The 18,538-nt window shown below is 44.4% G+C and overlaps 1 protein-coding gene across 4 annotated transcripts in view; it reads right to left on the bottom strand.

Moving 5' to 3' along the window:
* Cracdl (CRACD like) overlaps positions 1-18,538 on the bottom strand; it is a 122,299-nt gene that overhangs the window by 53,983 nt on the left and 49,778 nt on the right. The window lies entirely within an intron of this gene.

Genomic DNA, 18,538 nt, shown 5'->3' with positions numbered 1-18,538 from the left:
AAGCCTGGGTCCCTTTCTCATTCCTCTGGCCTCCTTGATGCCCACTTGTTCTTTGCAGAGAAAACGGTGCAGGAGTGGGGGACATGCCGGTCTCTGCCTTGCACACCTGCTTTCTAGCTTTCGATTTCTTCTTGTTTTCTCTTTGTGGCCTATCATGTCACCCCGGGCTCTAGATATGTCTCCCATGCTGCTTTTCTGGAGCCATCCAAATGCTGTTTTTAGCTGGGCACCTGCTTACCCCTGCTTCCTGTAGCCCTGCTAGGGTTTCCAGCCTGGAGACTGCACCTGGCAGGTACACAGGGCCTGCCCACCCAAGACAAATCACCAACTGAGCCTGCCTGGCTGGGATCCCTAGCCTTTCCACAAAGCCAGGAGCCTGGTGACCTCCTCTCTGATTACCACAGGCTGCCACTTCAAAATAATAGACTCCTACAACTGGCAACTCCACCTGAGTCAAGTTCATTCCAAGGCTGACAGCGCTATCGTCAGCAGTTCCCAGGCAACGTCTGGAGTGTTGACAGAGGCTCCAGGCAACCAGTGGGTGTGACTCTGTTATTAAAGCCCAGGAACAAGCAGGTAGCATGGTGCTTTCTGAAAATGGTTCTTTAAAAAAGTTCTAGCTAGCTTGCATTTCTAAAATGCCATGCAGAGTTCTAATCAAATGGTTTATAATTTAAGGACAAAAGCATAAGAAGTTTATTTAGTGGCGATGAAAGCAAGTGTTGTTCAGAGACTGAGTTGCTTAGAGCTCCAAGGCTGCTCACACATACTGACCTTTCAGACCTGTAGATCCACTCCTGCACATTGGCAAGGGGGGATGCTCCTGTCAACAATTTACCTTCTGGGGGAGATAGCACCACCAGGCTGGCAGGAAGTCCCTTTTCTCCTGGGAGGTGATTTTGGGGACTGTATGCCATGGCCTTCTGGAGTGTGACTGCTCACCATGGAGCAGATGCCACTCCAGAGGGACACAAACACTGTAGAGGATGCAGTGCTGCATCTGTGCTTCCAGTGCTGAATACCCAGAGACCCAGGGTTCCCTGAAGAGCAGGGAGACTGGATGAGAGCTTGCTGCAGCCTCCACACACCCAGGGGTGCATGTGTATCACCCCTCACCACCACCACCTCTGCCACCTTCCAGCACATTCTCCAAGGCACAGGTTGCACATCTTACACCTGCTTAGGTCTAAACGAGTATTCAGAATTTCCTTTCCTTTCTTTATCCTTTTTTGCATGGCCCATCCCATATATGTCCCAGGAAATCAGAGTGGAATGAAAAGGTCAGTAACACTCATGTGCATATACTAAAGTGCAACTTGTATGGTGCAACAGAAAATGTTCTATGCAAAAAGGTTCAAGGCTTTGTGATAGGACCTCTGTCCCAGTTCACTTTCTGCTGCTATAACTGAATGCTGTAGAATAGGTCACTTATAAAAAATAAAAGTTCAGGTGCCCACTGCCACCACTGGAAGATTTGCTTCCTCGGGACAACCAGCACAGGCAGGGAGTGGCAGCCAGATATGTCCCTTGTGCCTGCAGGCCACCACTGGAGACCATTGCTTCATTTAGGCAGCCAGCACCCACCAGGAGAATCAGACAAACACATCCCTGTGTGCCTGCTGCCATTGGGGGAATCCCGGTATAGACACATAGGCTGCAAGAAGAAGCAGCCCCATACCCATGCATCCCTGGCCATCAAGGAAGCCTAGGTGTAGCTGCACAGGCCTGGAGAAGCCTACCCCACACCTGCTACCTCCTTGGGAACCTGGGTTCAGAGAAACCCAGGTGCCTGTCCCATTTCTCTACACCACAGAGGGGCAGCCAATGTGGGAAGTGGCTGGGACTCCACAACCAGCTTGTTGAGAGGAACCCAGGTGAATGTCAAGACAGAGGAGCAAAAGGCAATCTCAGGCCTCCAGCCCACACAGAACTAGTCTGGGAGATATGGTCATGGAAGAAAATGGAAGTCACACACCTGAAATCTCTGAGAAGATAGCAACTGAAGTAAGGAAACACCTTCATGAGACTGTAAAAGTAATCACATCAGAAATAATGTCTCGGGTAAAAGAAGAAATCACAAACATAATGAAAGAATTGCTGAGGATATTTAAAGAAGACATAGATAAAAAAGAGGAATATAGGGAAATGATAGAAACCTTCAATGAACAACATAAGAAGGAATTACAATGCATGAAACACATTCAGAGATAACTAATTAGGAAATTAAAAAATCGATCGAAAGCTGGCAAAATCACTTGAAAGAGACTGAAGATAGACTTTCAGACCTTGAAGATAGGATTACAGCTAGCAATTATGAAAGGAAAGATCTCCCCAAAATAACAAGAAACCAGGAAATAACAATTCAATGGCTGCAGGATGACACAAAGAAAAATAACTTGAGTGATAGGTATCAACAAAGAAGCAGGGCTCAACACAAATGAAATAAAAAGGCTATTTACAGAAGTAATAGTGGAAAATTTTCCAAACATGGGAAGAGAATCTGGCATAGAGATAAGTAAGGCATAAAAACTCCAGCTAGCCATAACAAGTAAGTCTACACCCAGGCATATAATAATCAAGGTCTCAGAAATTCCACACAAGAACAGAATATTAAAGGCTGTTAAAGAAAAAAAACAGATCACCTGTAAAAGAAAATCAATCAGAATCATGGCAGACTTGTCAGCACAAACCATCAAGTTAAGAAGAGTTTGGAGTGAGGTGTTTCAAATCCTGAAAGCAAACAACTTCCAACCCAGATTGCTGTACCCTACAAAACTATCTTTCAAAGATGAAGGAAAAGGGGGGTGGAGCAAAGATGACAGATAGATAACAACTGGCTACAGAGGCTCCCTGAGATAGTTAACTTAAAATTCAACATAATACAGCATGGGGAGCCCTGAACAGAGGGAGATGAATTCTCTCATCCCAAGAAGAAACTAAGGGGAGACAAACCAATCAATCATACAGTCCTGGTGCTATTACTGGAACAGCTAAAGATTCAGTGCTCCGGCCATAGCTGGCGACTTGCCGAGCCATCTAAGGTCCCACTGTTTTGACTCACTGGAGGTGCAGTCACACTGAGGTTGGGGGTTGCCCAGCCAAATGGAAAGCTGAGCTGGTGAGGAGCCTGCATTGATCTGTGGTGAGTGATGGAAGTGGAGCCATTCCACAGAAAAGGAGGCTCCTGTTGACAACATTCTGGAACTGGGCAGGACTGGCAAGTACAAGGGGCAGCAGTGACTTCAGTTAGCTCTTCCCTTCCTGAACGGGATTGGTGGAGTAAGCTAGACCTGGGTCATGTGACCTGGCTGAGATTATCCGAAATCAATTCCCTATGGCGGCGGCAGCGGCACAGACTAACGCAGTGAAGCCTCAGAAGTTTGACTGACCTAGTGGGGAGGTGGCGCACAGTAATACAGTGCAGGCCACAGCAGCTTGACTGATCCAGAGGGGAGGGGCCAGCATGTACTGCCCCTGTTTGCAACTCACTAGCACACTGCAGTGGGAAGGGTCACCCAGCCAGTGTGCTTCAGAAGAATTGTAACCAAGAAAGAAAGAAATTGGGGCCTCCTGGAAGAAACAAAAAAGATGGGGAGAGGAAGCAACAACAAAAAGTCCCCAGGTCCCAACCCTGACAACATTGACCCAGGACAGGTAAATACAAAGGAGAATGAGAACAGCAAACATGCAATATCAGACACAGCACCAGTGGACATAAAGAGATATCTTCAGGACCTCATAGATGAGTTCAAAAGTGAAATATTTAGCCAAGTAAGCAAGATATAAGAAGATTAATAAAAGAGATGCTAAGCACCCCTCAAGCAGATACAGACAGAAGAAGGGAGGAACTCAAACAAAGGAGAGAACCATTTGATGAAGAATAGAAAGAAAATATAGAATACACAAAATAGATTCAAAGAGATTACCAGGAAATTAAAAACTCTATGGAAAGATGACAAATCTTATTGAAAGAAACTAAGGATAGAGTATCCAAATTGGAGGACAGTTTTGCAATGTGGGATTATGAAAGGAAAACTTTTTAAAAATAACAAGGAAATAAGCAATAACCAAACAAAGGCTAGAAGATGACAAGCGGATCTACAACTTGAGAATAAAGAATGTGAGAGAAGCAGGGGTACAAACAAAGGAACTACAAAGGCTATTCACAGAAATAATTAAGGAAAACTTCCCAAACATAAGAAAAGGAAATGATATTCTGAGGTATGAGGCATACAGAACTCCAGCCACCTATAACCAAAAGCTACACCCAGGCATATAATAATCAAGATCCCAGAAATTCAATATAAGAACAGAATATAAAAAGCTGTTAGAGACAAGAAACAGATAACCTATAAAGGCCCATCAGAATAACAGCAGACTTCTCGACACAAACCATCAGGTCAGGAAGAGCCTGGAATGAAATAATCCAAGCCCTGAAAAAAAATAACCTGCAGCCCAGATTGATACACCCTGCTAAACTGTCTCTAGAAATTAATGGAGAAACAAGATGCTTCCAAGACAAAGAGGAACTTGGAAAATTCGCAATCACCAATCCAACTTTACAGAGAATACTGCAGGGCATTCTAGAGAGAGAGAAAAGTACTAGGATTCCAGGAACAGTGGCAGAGAAGCCTCAATGAGTGGAGCAGAAAACAGAATGAAGAAGACAAGCAGACAACTGATGGCAAAAAAAGAGCATAACAGAAATGAGGCAGAGAAGGTTGGTTATAATCTCTAATATAGATGTCCTTGATACACTAAATTTAAAAAAAGAACCACATGTGGAGTAGATCAGGAGGCAGGGTCCACCAAGATGATATTTATAGCAAATATAATTAACATAAAAAAGAGTACATGGACTGAAAATCAAATATGAGAAAACAATGCTCTATGTGACAAAGAACCAGAGAGTAATAGGGGCAACTAGACCAGTATTTGTGGATAGGTTGGAAAGACAGGCTTTAATAGGTAAAAAATACAATTAGAGCTCAAGTCCAGGAGAGAGAAGGTTTGGAACCACTTAGGTAAATAGCAGGTTGCCCAAAGCCCCAATTTAAAACCAAGGGTCTCGGTCAGACCCAGAAATGTACAGTGTACCCTGGGGAAGTGAAAGGGGAGGGAGAGCCTTAAAAAATGGCAGAAGATATTGTTAGTAGTGTATCAGGATTTAAAACTCACATTACTCGCACCACTCTGCTTAAATAGATTTTATTCTTTTTTTGATGGATTTTATTCTGTCCCAGTTGTCTACTTGCATTAGATTTGAGGGCACAGACAGCTATCCCAAAAACATCAGGAAATAGCACAGTAATCATCTTCAATTTCCTATTATCTTAATCTGGAGCTCTGTATGATTTATACTGTTTTATCATGATTGATCTTAGTTAAGTCTGGTTTGTTTGATTGCTGTTTGATATCAACAGATTTTATTCAAAACTGATGTGATTGATAGTATCAAGTCTGAGAGTATAAGCAACTACACTGAAGATGATAAGACTCTACGATACACATTCTGGTTTGATGATTGCCTGCTTTTGAAGTTTTATACTATATACAAAGTTCTGTTTTTATTAATACTGTTATGTACTGATATATTCAAGTATACTATGTCTGATGATATAGCCAATTCTATTGAAGATAACAAGAGAGACAACACAGGAACTATGGTAGAACTCCTTGTACAATGGTCTTATATGTCTTTTTCATTTCATGTGTTTATAGGAATATGTTTTGTTTTGTCTTGCTTTGTTTTGTTTCTCCCTCTAATGTAGAAGGGATAGAAATACACGTTAAGACTCATGCATGTATAGAATCTATAAACAGTTTATGAGAACTGATCTTATGACACATGATGAAATGAACAGATACTTTGAAGAAAAAGAGGCACTAAAGTACCCAGTGCTGATCCTGGAGTGTCATAATGTGAAACCCAGCAATAGTATTATTCTTTGTTCAGAGTGATATTAGCCTGCTTGGGTTTATTCAATCTCAACATAATTGAAGATATGATAACTGCATGTATATTTAAGTGTATAGGATTGATAACCATATTTCTAAGTTTTTGTTGGATAGTTGAACAGAACTGGTTGCAATCTCACTGTTTGAATCCCCACTTTATATGCTCTACTTTAGTATCTTGAATAACTATTTGTAAGAAGACAATCTGTAATCATCAACTAGTGATTCCTTACTATTTTTCTTTGAAATGATGTATTATTTCTACCTGTTTTCTGTTTTGTTTAGTCTTTCTTTAAATAAACTTTTAAAAACATGAAGGAAAAATAAGACACTTCCATGATAAAGAACACCTGAAGGAATTCATGACCACCAAACCAACCCTACAGAGAGTGCTAAGGATACTCTAGAGAGAGATAAAGATGACCATGGTTCCAGGAACAGCAGCAGAGGAGGATGACTGCCAAACCAGACAGGAATAGAACAAAGGGGAGAAGTTCGAGGGACAACAGCAGGACAGTACAGCAGAGATGAACCAATGCATGCCAGTTATAGCTATTAATGTAGATGGCCTCAATTCACCAATAAAAAGAAACACAGGGAGAATGGATCAAAAAACAAGATCCACCAATATCCTGTATACAAGAAACATATTTAACTCAAAAGGAAATTCACAGACTGAAAATCAAAGGAGAGAAAACAACAGGAGACCAGGAAAAAAGCAAGGATAACTTGCCCATCAACCACAGAATGGTAACAAAGAGAAGGCATGTGCATACAACAGAAAGCTATGCAGCTATGAAGCAGGGTGATCTCGAAGGTCTTTTTGGTAAATGGAGGCAACTGGAGGTCACGCTCATGAGTGAAATGGTTTGTCTCCCTAGCATAAAAAACTGAAGGAGTTAGTGGGATCCAAAAAGCACAATAGGTACTATAAAAGTGACATGGGAGGAAACGCCTAAAAAGTGGTAACCACTGTTAATTTCCCATTATCTCGTTTCGAATTCTTGTATCAGTCTCATAATTTTCTTAGGTTTGGTTTTATTCTGTCCTGTTTTGTTAGGTTTTACTGTGTCTGATGGTACAGGCAGCTATTTTGAAGATAAGGGGACATATTATGGTAATCTACTAAATACCCCTGTGTAATTATACAGATGTTTCCTACTGACTCCATTCCTCTAGAGAACCCTAGCTAATACACTTAGTAACCTCCTGGGGCCTCTAGGCTCATTTTATTCACGGGGACTGGAACGAATGATTCAGGTCCAGGTGATTCCCACTCACACTCAACAAACGCTTACAACCAGCAGAGTCGAACGTTGTGTCTCTGTTTTGCATGTGAGGAAACAGAGATTCTGTGAGGCCAAGCAACCAGCCCAGCATCACTGAAGCAGTAAGTGAAAATCTAGTCCTCAAATTGAGGCTGGTCTCTCAGCCAGGTGTGAGTCCTTCTGCGACAGCAGCAACCTCTGAAGAAACCCAGGCCCGGGTTTGGGAGACAGGTCAGGTTCTACCCTCTCGGGCTGTGCAGCTTGTACCAAAGCTTTCCAAGTCTTCATACGGCTGCTCCAGCTGTTCCCCACCTGGGGACTCCAGCCTAAAGTGACAACGCAGCCCTGCCTGGTAAATACATGCTGGAAACACTCTAAAGGACTTCAACAGGCGACTGGTTATGACACCGGGACACAATCATGGAAGGGGATGCTCTGCAGGCACTAAAAGTCATGTCAAGGCCAAGGATACAGCTCAGTGGCACAAGCACCTGCCTGGCAAGCATGAGGTTGTGAGTTTAATCCCCAGTACCCCCAAAATAAAAAAAATAAAAGTCATGGCACAGAAGGATATTTACCACATGGGGGAATGTACTGTAAAGGGGGAGACAGCCTCAGCAGTGCTTCTGAAAGGGTCGTGCACCCCACTCCCCAAACCTTGCTCAACACCAATGCCACTTCGGAAAGTCCAGCCAGGTCCTAAAAGCCTACCGGGGAAGGCCACCTGCCTTCTTAGAAGAGTACCACCCTACAAAATGAGGGTGCAGGAAGAACCCTTTGTTTCTGGAAAATCTCTTAGTGCATGCAAGAGATAGAGGACTAGAAAAGTGAGAGCTGAAGTTATCCCTGGGCTACGGAAGTATAAGACATCACACTTTGGCGGTAAGCTTGTGCTTTCCCTGCTCTGTGATCTTTTGGACTGAGGTGTATTTTGTTCATAATTAGAAGCAGCACCAATAGCTTTCCTAAAGACCAAGCAGTATGAGGTAGACGGACTGGGTTTGGGGCAAGGAGCTTGGGATTGAATTATGCTCCCTCTCTGGGCTCCGCTTGCCGATTTGGAAACTGGAAGGAGATTTTAAGGTCCCAGTAGACCCCGTGCGAGCTTCTCCCTGAGGGTCTTGCTGTCAGGTCCTGTCCCTCCTCAGCTAGAGTCAGGAGCCCATGTCTACAGGTGCTTTTGCGGTGACTTCCTCCTTTATCTTGATCTCCTCTTTAAGAGGGCAGCTGGAGGAGACACACCTCAGTGGGGATTGAGAGCACTAACCCGCAGGAAATGCAGCCAGCTCAGGTCCACCGAGATTAGCTCTTCCCTGAAGACAGCTTCTCCCCTGGCCCTGCTACTGGAAGGTCTGTCTTACACGGAAACCACTGTGGCTGTGCTCTGACCTCAGAGAGGACCAGGTCCCTGAGCTGCACTGGCCCTGCACAGGGATATGGAGCCACAGGAAATAAGGCTGGGGCAGCCTGTACACACGTGCCACTTAGCCCATGCGTGCCTCTAAGGGTGTTCTATTGCACACAAAATTTTGAACGTGCAGGTTGTTTCCCTTCGGGAAAAGAGGCGCACTGTTAAGTTCTATTCAGCTACATCATAGGTTAAGCCCAACAATTACAGTCCCAAAGTCCAAATGAGAGAACTGACGTCACTTAGCCCTGCTGTTAACAATGCTCAGAAGTGAGTTAGCAGGTTTCAAGCCCCACCCTGAGTGCTCCAGGGCTAAATTTTACAAGTGGTGCCTGCTTGGTTCCACCCTTTCCTCACTTAACACCCCAAAATGATGTTATGAAGAACCCAAGGACCACCCCAAATTACACTGATGTCCAACCCAACCACGGCACACATCGCCACATCGATGGGGCGTCAGGGGGACATCAGAAGAAAACCTCATCTCTAGGCTCAGGAAACCCAAGCGACAGCAGCAGCCTCTAAAGAAACCCCACCAGGTAACAAACCTTCACACATTTCTAATAAAGTTTTTTCTGGGTTAACTTTCTCCTGTATGTCTAAGAAAGAAAAAAAACTTCTCAAATAGTTGACAGTCCTGTGCTAAGATCCTCTAACAAAGGGCCCTGCGTGACTCAAATGCAGGGGCTACTCTGGCTGGACATAAATATCCTCCTCTTTTGTAATTCCGAGACATCACGTTTGGAGCATGAGGCTGCAAAGTAAATGGAGACACATCTGGCTCGTTATGTGGAGACACTTAATACTCCACATCACCCCAGAAAGGCCAAATCACAAGTGCAAACTCCCATTGTCTTAAGTATTTCCACAGGAGTGGGCACAGTAGTTAGATGCTCTACCTCATTCATCATGAAACAACTTTGGCACTGTCTCCTGGATGCAGTGGTCCTGCCTCAATTAGACCATCAAGTCTCTGACGGTACCAATGAACTTGGTGATTTCTGCAGCACTGAGTACACAGTGGGTGCTAAATAAATGCACAGTCCCAAGAATAGTGCAACCTGGAGACCACATGGTCTTCTCATTGGCAAATATCCTGCAAAGCCAGTGGGCACGGTGCTCCAGTCCTTATGGGAGCATTGGCATGGGTCCCTTTGTTGATAGACACACAGGAAAGTGCCAAGGAGGGAAGATGAGTGGCTAGAGTCTTCTAGAGCTTTCTACTGCCCTTAAGTGAAAACACAATGGGGATGCCAGGAACTGTTCTCCATGACATAGGTTTGTGCCTTCGATGGAGCCTGGATCAAACATCAGGAGTGTCTCACCCAAGTCAGGCGACAATCGGTAATGAAAGACAGTCAGGGGCTGTAGCTCAGTGGGGTGCTGTGTTTGACCCCCCCCTCAACACTTGAACAACAGCAGCCCAAAGGGCCAAAGGTGGCAGGGAGGATTGACAGGCTTGGGGGCAGGCTCAGGAAGTGGGGAGCACCCTTGGGGGAAGAAGTGGGACTCTCAAAGTTGACCCAGTGTGTCAGTAAGAGGAGCCTTGTACAGGCTGAGGGGGTTCTAGGATCCACCCCAGTGTGGGCCTGGTATGGCTGGCTATGTCAGAACTGGGCATATGGAGCTCCCAGGCAAGGGGCGCGATGTCTGCCAGTCCCTGGGCAGGGCCTGGGAATAGTCAGAGTGATGATGGATTAGAACACCACGCGGGGACAGAGTGGGGTGCACCCAGGCCCTCCGCCAGGGCCACTGTCTCTGTAGCAAGATCTTTCTCCTTGGAATCGCCAAGGATCAAATAGTAAAAGAGCAGAGGGTAGAAGCCTCCCTGAGTGGGATTGAAGATCATTTACCCCAAATTCCACTCCCACGGGTTGTGGGGGAGTAGCTCCCCTTTCAGGACCACTGAGCAGAAGGGCCCCTTCCCCCGGCAGGGCAAGACACTGCGTGCACCCAGAGCTTTGGGAAGAACTGCCCAGGCCACACTTGATCACAGTGTAGCCCAAGGCAGGACTTACGGAAACAGCCAGGCTCACCCTAGTCATGGTGTTCCAGGCCCTGTCAAGGACAGTTGTTCCAGAGACAAATGTATATTAACTGGTTGAAGCCTTGGAGAATGAGGCTCGGGGATTTTAAGAATCATTGAAAGGGACAATTTCTTTTCTCTTGAGGAGGATATAGAAGACACAAGCACCAAGAGAGGAAGAGAGAAAAGCAAATATACCTGGAGACTTTGTTTGGAGTCCTGGATCCAGCTGTTCCTGAAGCCAACTATCTGTCACTTCCTAGTTACAGAAGCCACAAAAATCTGTCCTTGGTTTCATAAGAGCTAAACAAGCCTTTGCAAACTTTACCCAGAAAAGAAAGAGTCCTAACTCATTCCCTGAATAAACAGGAGCTGAATGTCAAAACATGCAAAGCCTCTGAAGCTGCCTGGACATGCTTGGTCTGGTTTAATTTTTAGATCCCTCGGACAAAAGGTTTGGTAAACTTTCAGACAGCGACATCCAGGACAGGTGGAGGCCAAATGAGAGGCAGATCTCAGTAAGGGGACTGTTGTTCGGTTTGCTGTTGGTTTACACTGAGCAGAGAGAGGCACCATCACTCTGCACCAGAGTCACGTTTGAACGGATCTATCCAGGCAGGGTGTGCAAACTCCCGGCTCTGGCTCATTCTCTGCACATGCCCCAGGGCCTGGATGGCCTCACTTCTTTCACCAGGTGGGAAAGGGTAAAGGGACTCAGAGTGGGACCAACCCTGGTGGACACGGGTAATGGCAACAGGATGCTTATGTAGGGAGAAAGCTGAGGGGTGTCCTGTACCTGTCTCGAGTGATTGATTGGTGCAGAGGCAGGAGGAGGATGAGGTCCGGGAGAATGGGATGAATGGTGGGGAGGCGCAGCAGCTACCCAGCCACTGCCCACCTCCCAGAAGGTGGGTGCCACTGACAGTGCTGAGGGCTGAGATGAAGATCGGCAGGCAGTTATCCCTGGGCTTGGAGCAGAAACGAAACAATGAATTCTAATTGCCAGGCACTGAGAAGCCCAGCCAGGGCTTCTGCACACAGCAGGCACTCGGAAGGGGCTGCAGCAAGGTGCCACCACGGATTCTGCAGGACCTTGGAAAGCACACGTCTGTACAATGCTGATATGAAACGCAATGGGTGAGAGCAGCCAGAAATGATAAGGCTCCATCATGCAAAGGGCGGGGGGGCTGGCAGTCACCTTGCTGCCTACACTGCAGGTCTTGGTGTCACTGATTAGCCTGGGCCCAGAGAGTTTCCCACCTATCACCAGGGGATGGCAAGGCCTGTCATACAGGATCCTCTTTGGGACCAAATGAGATGATATCATGCGGGGCAGAAGGGATGATTGCTCACTGTATTTTTGGCAGCTCTCAACATGCAGTCCATGGGGACCCTCCCACGCCACCTCGGCGCAGGCCTGCTCTGGCTGTCTGTCCCAGCTTGCTGGGATTCAGAAATAGCGCCGCCCACAGGCAATGATCTGAGGCTGGGACACAGCAGCCTGTGCTGGGAGGGACAGGGGACAGCAGACCCACAGGTGCTCCGTCTTCAGCCAACAGCAAGGCAGGTAGTGGCCACAGGGTGCCCTGGAGGCACAATGCCAAGACCTGCCCTTTGGGACACATGACCCTGAATCTAAGAGAGCCAGGACGCTCCTGCACCAGCCAAACGAACAATCCAGGGGCCTGTGTGGCTTGCAGAGCAGGAGGGAGGGCTCTGTGCAGAGGGACATGGCTAGCAATGGCCAGATGCAGCCAGGGACCCAGCACAATCTCACGCACAGGCCCAGGGGAGAAACACTCGGGGCTGACACAGGTTGAAAGGGGGTTAAATCGGTGGGGCTGGACCTGAGCCCCACCCTCTCCCACAGTGATGCTCAGTTCTCTGGGAGAGAGAAGCATGGGGCCGATGTCATCATCCTGAAACACGAAGCGGCTGTGTCCCCCCAATTCATACGCTGAAATCCTGATGCCAAGCTGATGGTATCAGCAGGTGGGGCGCTGGGAAGGGATTGATTGTGAGGGCTCAGCTCTCCACAGAGGGATTAGTGCCCTTCCCAAAGGTGCTCTGGGGACTCTCTCCCCCTCCTGCCTTGTGGGGGACACAGCAAGAAAGGACCTGGTGAAGCAGGAAGTGGATCCTCACCAGACCCAAGCCTGTCAGTTCTTTGAACTAAAGACTTCCAGCCTCCAGACCGTGTGGAATGAATTTCTGTTGCTGCTAGGTTATTTCTAAGTCACCCAATCCTGGCTGTTCTGTTCCAGCAGCCTGATTTGACCAGGTCAGACTCCGCCTCCAGGCACTGGAAAAATTGGGCAAATGACCCTGGCTGGGTCTTGCAGAGAGCAGTGTCAGCTCCTGGGCCCCTCCTCAAGCCCCAGAGCAAGTGTGAGACCACAAAGTCGGTTTCAGCAGTGAGAAGGCCCTGGCACGGGAAAACACAGGACACAGGGACAGGGTATGCCTATGGCAATCAGGTGTCTGAATTACGGGGCCAGTGACAGGGAGCCGAAGTTCAAGCACAGGTGTTGCAGTTTCCAGAGCTGATTCAGGCAGGCCCCTGACTGACGCCACAGTGGAGGTCAGTTCTTCAGCCACAGGGGGTGCCTGGGCCCTACAGCGTGGACACGGTGGCGCTCGAACCACAGACTTCATAGCCACACTGCAGGCTAAGATGACCTGAGGAGGCTCTCCTTGAGCTTCATGCCAGAGGCTTCTAAGCCAACAGGAAGAAGCGTGGGGGTGGGAGGAGCACTGCATTCTTCCCCCGTTTTTCTTTTTTAATGTGAAATACACAGCAACTGTATTTTTAAATTTTTTCTGTAGGCATAAATAACAGCCAAGAGTCATCATGATGATGCTATTAGAAGAATGTTTACAATCCAGAATGAAATAATTATCACAAAAATATGATTGACAGGAGATAGAACTGGAAAAATAAAACCGGTTTTAAAAAAATGCATCAGGAAGCACAAAAAATGCAGATGAAAACACGACCTTTAGAAACTCAGAATCTCAGCGAAGGTAAAAGCTGCGGCTCTTGCATGGCAAACAACCAAAAATGTTTGAAAGCATGGAACTGAGCTTGACAGGTTCCATAACTGGCCCCAGGACACAGAGCGAATAAATGGCAAAACGGAACTCTCTTAGCTGAACAAATGTGATACCAAACATCAGCCATGATTCAAAACACTTGTAACACTAAAACCAAAAGCAAGTGACATTAGCAAAAATGGCAGACCAAGGACCTCCAAAAAGTGTCACCCCCATGATGGCAGTGAGAGAACTGGCTTTCAAACAGTCAGAACTGGCTTTGTCAGACTTCTAGAAATGGACAAGAATTCAGGAAGCAATGATTCAAGAGAACCAGCTGAATCTCAGTAAAAGCAGCAAGCTTTGCGGTATGTTAACTTACATGTTCCAGTCTCTCGCTTTGTAGCTGGATGATAACCTTGAAAACCAATAGCTTTACAAGCACCAGCTTATATATTCCAGCAGCCAGGAAGCCACTGCCGGTGGGGAGGTGGAGGAACTGGGCTGAAGCTTCTTCAAAGATCCATTCAGAAAATTATCATTACTTGACCTGCTGCTGTTGGTGGTTCCCTGAAAGACTCACTTGCAAAGAGGAACATCCACTTGGACTGAGTCAGAGCTCACCCAATATAAAAAGTCCTTTCTCCCCCAGGAAGTGTTTATGGAAGACATTTATAGGCCAATATTTAACTTCACGGCCGCCTGAAGCAGCCCAAAACAGGTGGGACAAGCAACAAATGAACTGAAGTACTTAAAGCCCAGCTTATTCCTGAGAATCTCGGAGACTGCATGCAGGCCTGTTCACCTCCACTCTCAGAAAAGATCTGAGAAGGCCTCAGTCTTCGCCTCTGCAAAGTTGTGTAGACCACAGAGGTCTACACAAACGGGCAGTGAGTTTAGACGGAGTTGTTGGTGGCACAGCTGGTGCAGAAAGGTGCATCTCAACATGTATGCAGATTCTCTCAACAAGCTCCGGTTCAAATGTGTCAGTAAATTTCTTTCTGGTCATTATCTGATCACTTAAAGCTAACCAAGTAGATTTCAGTGGTTACAATGACAGATTTTATTGAATTCATTCAGAAGAGTCAATAAACAACCGACAACAGAAATAACAACAAACCCTTGGGAGGTGGAAAGGGAGGACCTGACATTCCAAGTTGGCACACTATATATATTTTAAATTTCAACAAAAATTTATAAGACATAAATATATTAAATATGGTCCACACACAGGAATACCAAAATGTTAGACTTACTAGACAAAGAACTTAAATAAATTATTTTAAATAGGTTCAAAGAATCAATAAAATGTGCATAAATGAAAGGGCAAAACTAATGTCTGGCCAGTAGAGAAATAAAGAGATAGAAAATATAAAAGAGTAACAAATAGAAATTCTTGAGTTGAAAACTAAGAAAAAAAAATCACTAAGGGAGCTCAACAGCGTATCTGAGCTGGCAGAAGAATGATTCACTGAATTTAAAGACAGGTCAAATGAGATTAACCAGCCTAAGAACAGAAAGAAATAACAATTAAAAAATGAGCAGAGATTCAAAGATCTGTGGTACATTCCTGAGTGTATTCCTTATATGGAAATTGACATACTTAAAAGTGGAGGGAGAGAGAACAAAACAGAGACAGAGACAGAGACAGAGACAGAGACAGAGATAGAGACAGAGACAAAAAATATCTGACGAGCTCATAGCTGATGACTACCAAATTTGGGAAAATACCACACATGCAAGAAATTTAATGAAACTCCAATTAGGGTAAACACAAAGGTGTTCACGCCTAGACAACCATCAAAGCCAAAGTTAAAGAAAATCTTGAAAGCAACAAGAGAGAACCAACTTAAAACATACACGATATGATAATCAGGATTGTCAAGTCGATGGGTTGAGAGACGCTCGAGACTGGTGAAACACACTTCTGGGTGTGTCTGTGGAGGTCTCCAGAGATGCTGGCATGTGGGTCAGAGAACTGAGCAGGAGAGACTGTCCTGACTATGAGTGGCATAGTTTAATTGGCTGTGGCTGGGTGGCACGCCAGCAGAAGGAGGAGGAAGCCAGTACTTGCAAGCTCCATGCTGCTTGGGTGGGTGCATCTTCCGCTACCACTGTCCCTCACGTTAGGTGCATTTGGTCACCACTGCACTGTGGACGCTGCCTTTGCTTCGGACATCAGACTCCAGTTTCTTCAGCCATCGACACAGATACCAGCAACTTTTTAGGGAGCTGAAAGTCTGGAACTGGGACTGAATTATTGGTCCTTCTTCTTCTGGGCCTCCCAGATTTTTCTTTTTTGAGACAGGGTCTTGCTATGTGGTTTAGGCTGCCTTTGAGTTCACTGTGTAGCCCAGGCTGGCCTCTACTTCACAGCAATCCTCCTGCCTCAGCCTCCCAAGTGTTAGGGTTACAGGTGTGTGTACCACCGACCTCCAGATTTTTTTGGACTGAGAAGCTACTGAATTCTCTGGCTCCCAAGTGTTCAGATAGTTGTTGTAAGATTCTCCTGCCTCAGCTCCTGAGAGCCTACCTAATGGCTCCTTTTTATAATTTTTATATATAATTTACAGTAGAGTCTGTTAATTCTGCTCCTCCAGAGAACTCTCATCAATATTTAAGGGACTTCAATGAAACTAGGGTCAAATTTCTCACAATAAGTCATGAAAGAAGTGACATAAACTAACATACTGAAAGAGTGGTTGAAGGACATTAGAGCCAACAAAATTCTCTCCCACAAGTGAAGGGATGTGCAGCACTTGTTTAACAGACAGTTTGTTTCTGAAGTGAAGAAAATGTTTTGGAAAATGCCTGGAACCAGAAGGTTGCCCAACACGGCGAATATACCAAATGCCACTGTAAAGTGGTTTGTATGTTACATGCATTCTGCTTTGATAATGAAGAAGGAAGGGTAAATTAAGGCAAATTAAGACATTCCTGTGTAAATAAAAATCACAGAGAAATTGTTAACAGGAAATCTGCCTTACAAGAAACACTAATGAGCATCAGACATTTTTTAAAAAGTACTAGTAAAGATAATTAAATAGTTAAACATAAAATAAAAAGTAGATTTATTTTTGTCTGTAACTTTTTCTAATTTAGAAAAAAAGCATAAAAATATGACTACAAATGTGAGCACATAATATGTACAGGTATGATTTGAATGACAATAATGCCACAGAAAAGAATGGGGAGGGTGGAACTGCATAACAGCAAAGTTTCTGTATACTACTGAAATTACACTGCTGTTAATACAAACTGGGGCCTTATAAATTAAGATGTAAATCGTCATCCCAGGGCAAATACTCAGAAAAATGCCCTTAAACCATGGAAGAACTGAGAAGGAAGTAAAGACTAAAAGGCATCTATCTGGACAACAGAAGAAGTGATGAGTGAGGACAAGACAAGGTATACAGAAGCCAAAGGCTAAGATATCCTGTGGTAATAATTATATTAAATGAAAATGGACTAACTATTCCAGCTAATAGGCAGAGATTTACAAAATGGATAAAACAAAATGACCTAACTACACACCGCCTACAAGAGACACACTTTAAATTCAAAGACACTAATGAATTGCAAGTAAAAATATGGAAAAAAGATATACCATGAAGACAATAACCACAACATAGCTGCAATGACTATACTACTGTCAGAAAAAAATATTGTCTGGGACAAAAATCCCTAGGACAAAAAGGAAATCACACAATGATAGGAAAGAGCTGATTAAGATTATATACATCTATTAACAGATACTCAAAATACATCAGGCAAAACTGAGAGGATTGAAGGTAGGAATAGAAAATTGAGCAGCAATCATTGGAACATTCAGTACCCAGTTTATAGGAAAACTAGATATAAGATTAAAAAAAAAAACAGAACACTTGGACTATCCCATAAGTATCTGAGACAATATTTAAGGACTTCTCTCTCGATACCAGCAGAGTACACATTCTTGTCATAGGTACATGAAACATTCTCCAAGACAAATCATAAAGTAAGCCTCAATAAATTTAAAAACAAAGTATGTTTTCCTACCATCACATAATAGATGTTAGTAATCAGTAATAAGGAAATTCACATATAGGTGAAAATTAAATAACACAATTCCAAAGTATCACTGAGTCTAAGAAGAAATTAGAAAATACTTTAGAATTAATCAAAACAAAAACATGACATACCAAAACTGATGGGCTTCAGCTCCAACAGTGCTTACAAGGAACTTTACAGCTGTAACTGTTTGCATTAAAGAAGAGAGCTTTAATTAACACCCAAAAATTTTACCTTAAAAAACGAGATAAACAAAACTGACAAACCTTCAGCTAGACTGACCAAGAAAATGCAACGCAAGGCTCAAATTATAAACCAATCAAAGATGAAACGGAAGTCATCACTACCAGCAATACAGACCTAAAAATGATTATGAGAAAAGACTCTGAGCAGCTGTATGCCAACAGACAGCCCAGATGAAACGGACAAATGCCTGGAAACACAGAAACTTCCAGAAGTAACTTGAGAAGTAGTAGAAATTATCAATAGCACTATAGCTGTTACTGAAGAGATGAATTAAGAATTGTAAAACTTATATGAAAACCCCATGCCTAGAGGGCTTCTACCAAATGCTTAAAGAAGATTAATAATAGTTTCTTTTGGAGATGATGTAAATGTTCTGGAATTAGATACTGGTGATAATTTACAACCTTGTTAGGTGGGTATGCAAAATACATCTCATTACTTGAGAAGTATGGAGAGATAAAAACAAAAACAATCTGGTACAGTCACAATGATGAAATTCGAGCTTTTTTTTTTTTTTGGTCTTATTTGGCCAAGTTGAACATAATTTGG

This window comes from Cavia porcellus, unplaced genomic scaffold, assembly GCF_034190915.1.
Source record: "Cavia porcellus strain 051 isolate PalLab524CR breed Dunkin Hartley unplaced genomic scaffold, mCavPor4.1 scaffold_18, whole genome shotgun sequence".
Classification (NCBI taxonomy): domain Eukaryota; kingdom Metazoa; phylum Chordata; class Mammalia; order Rodentia; family Caviidae; genus Cavia; species Cavia porcellus.
The sequence above is the reverse complement of the archived record's forward strand: the minus strand, read 5'-3'. Positions and strand labels throughout refer to the sequence as shown.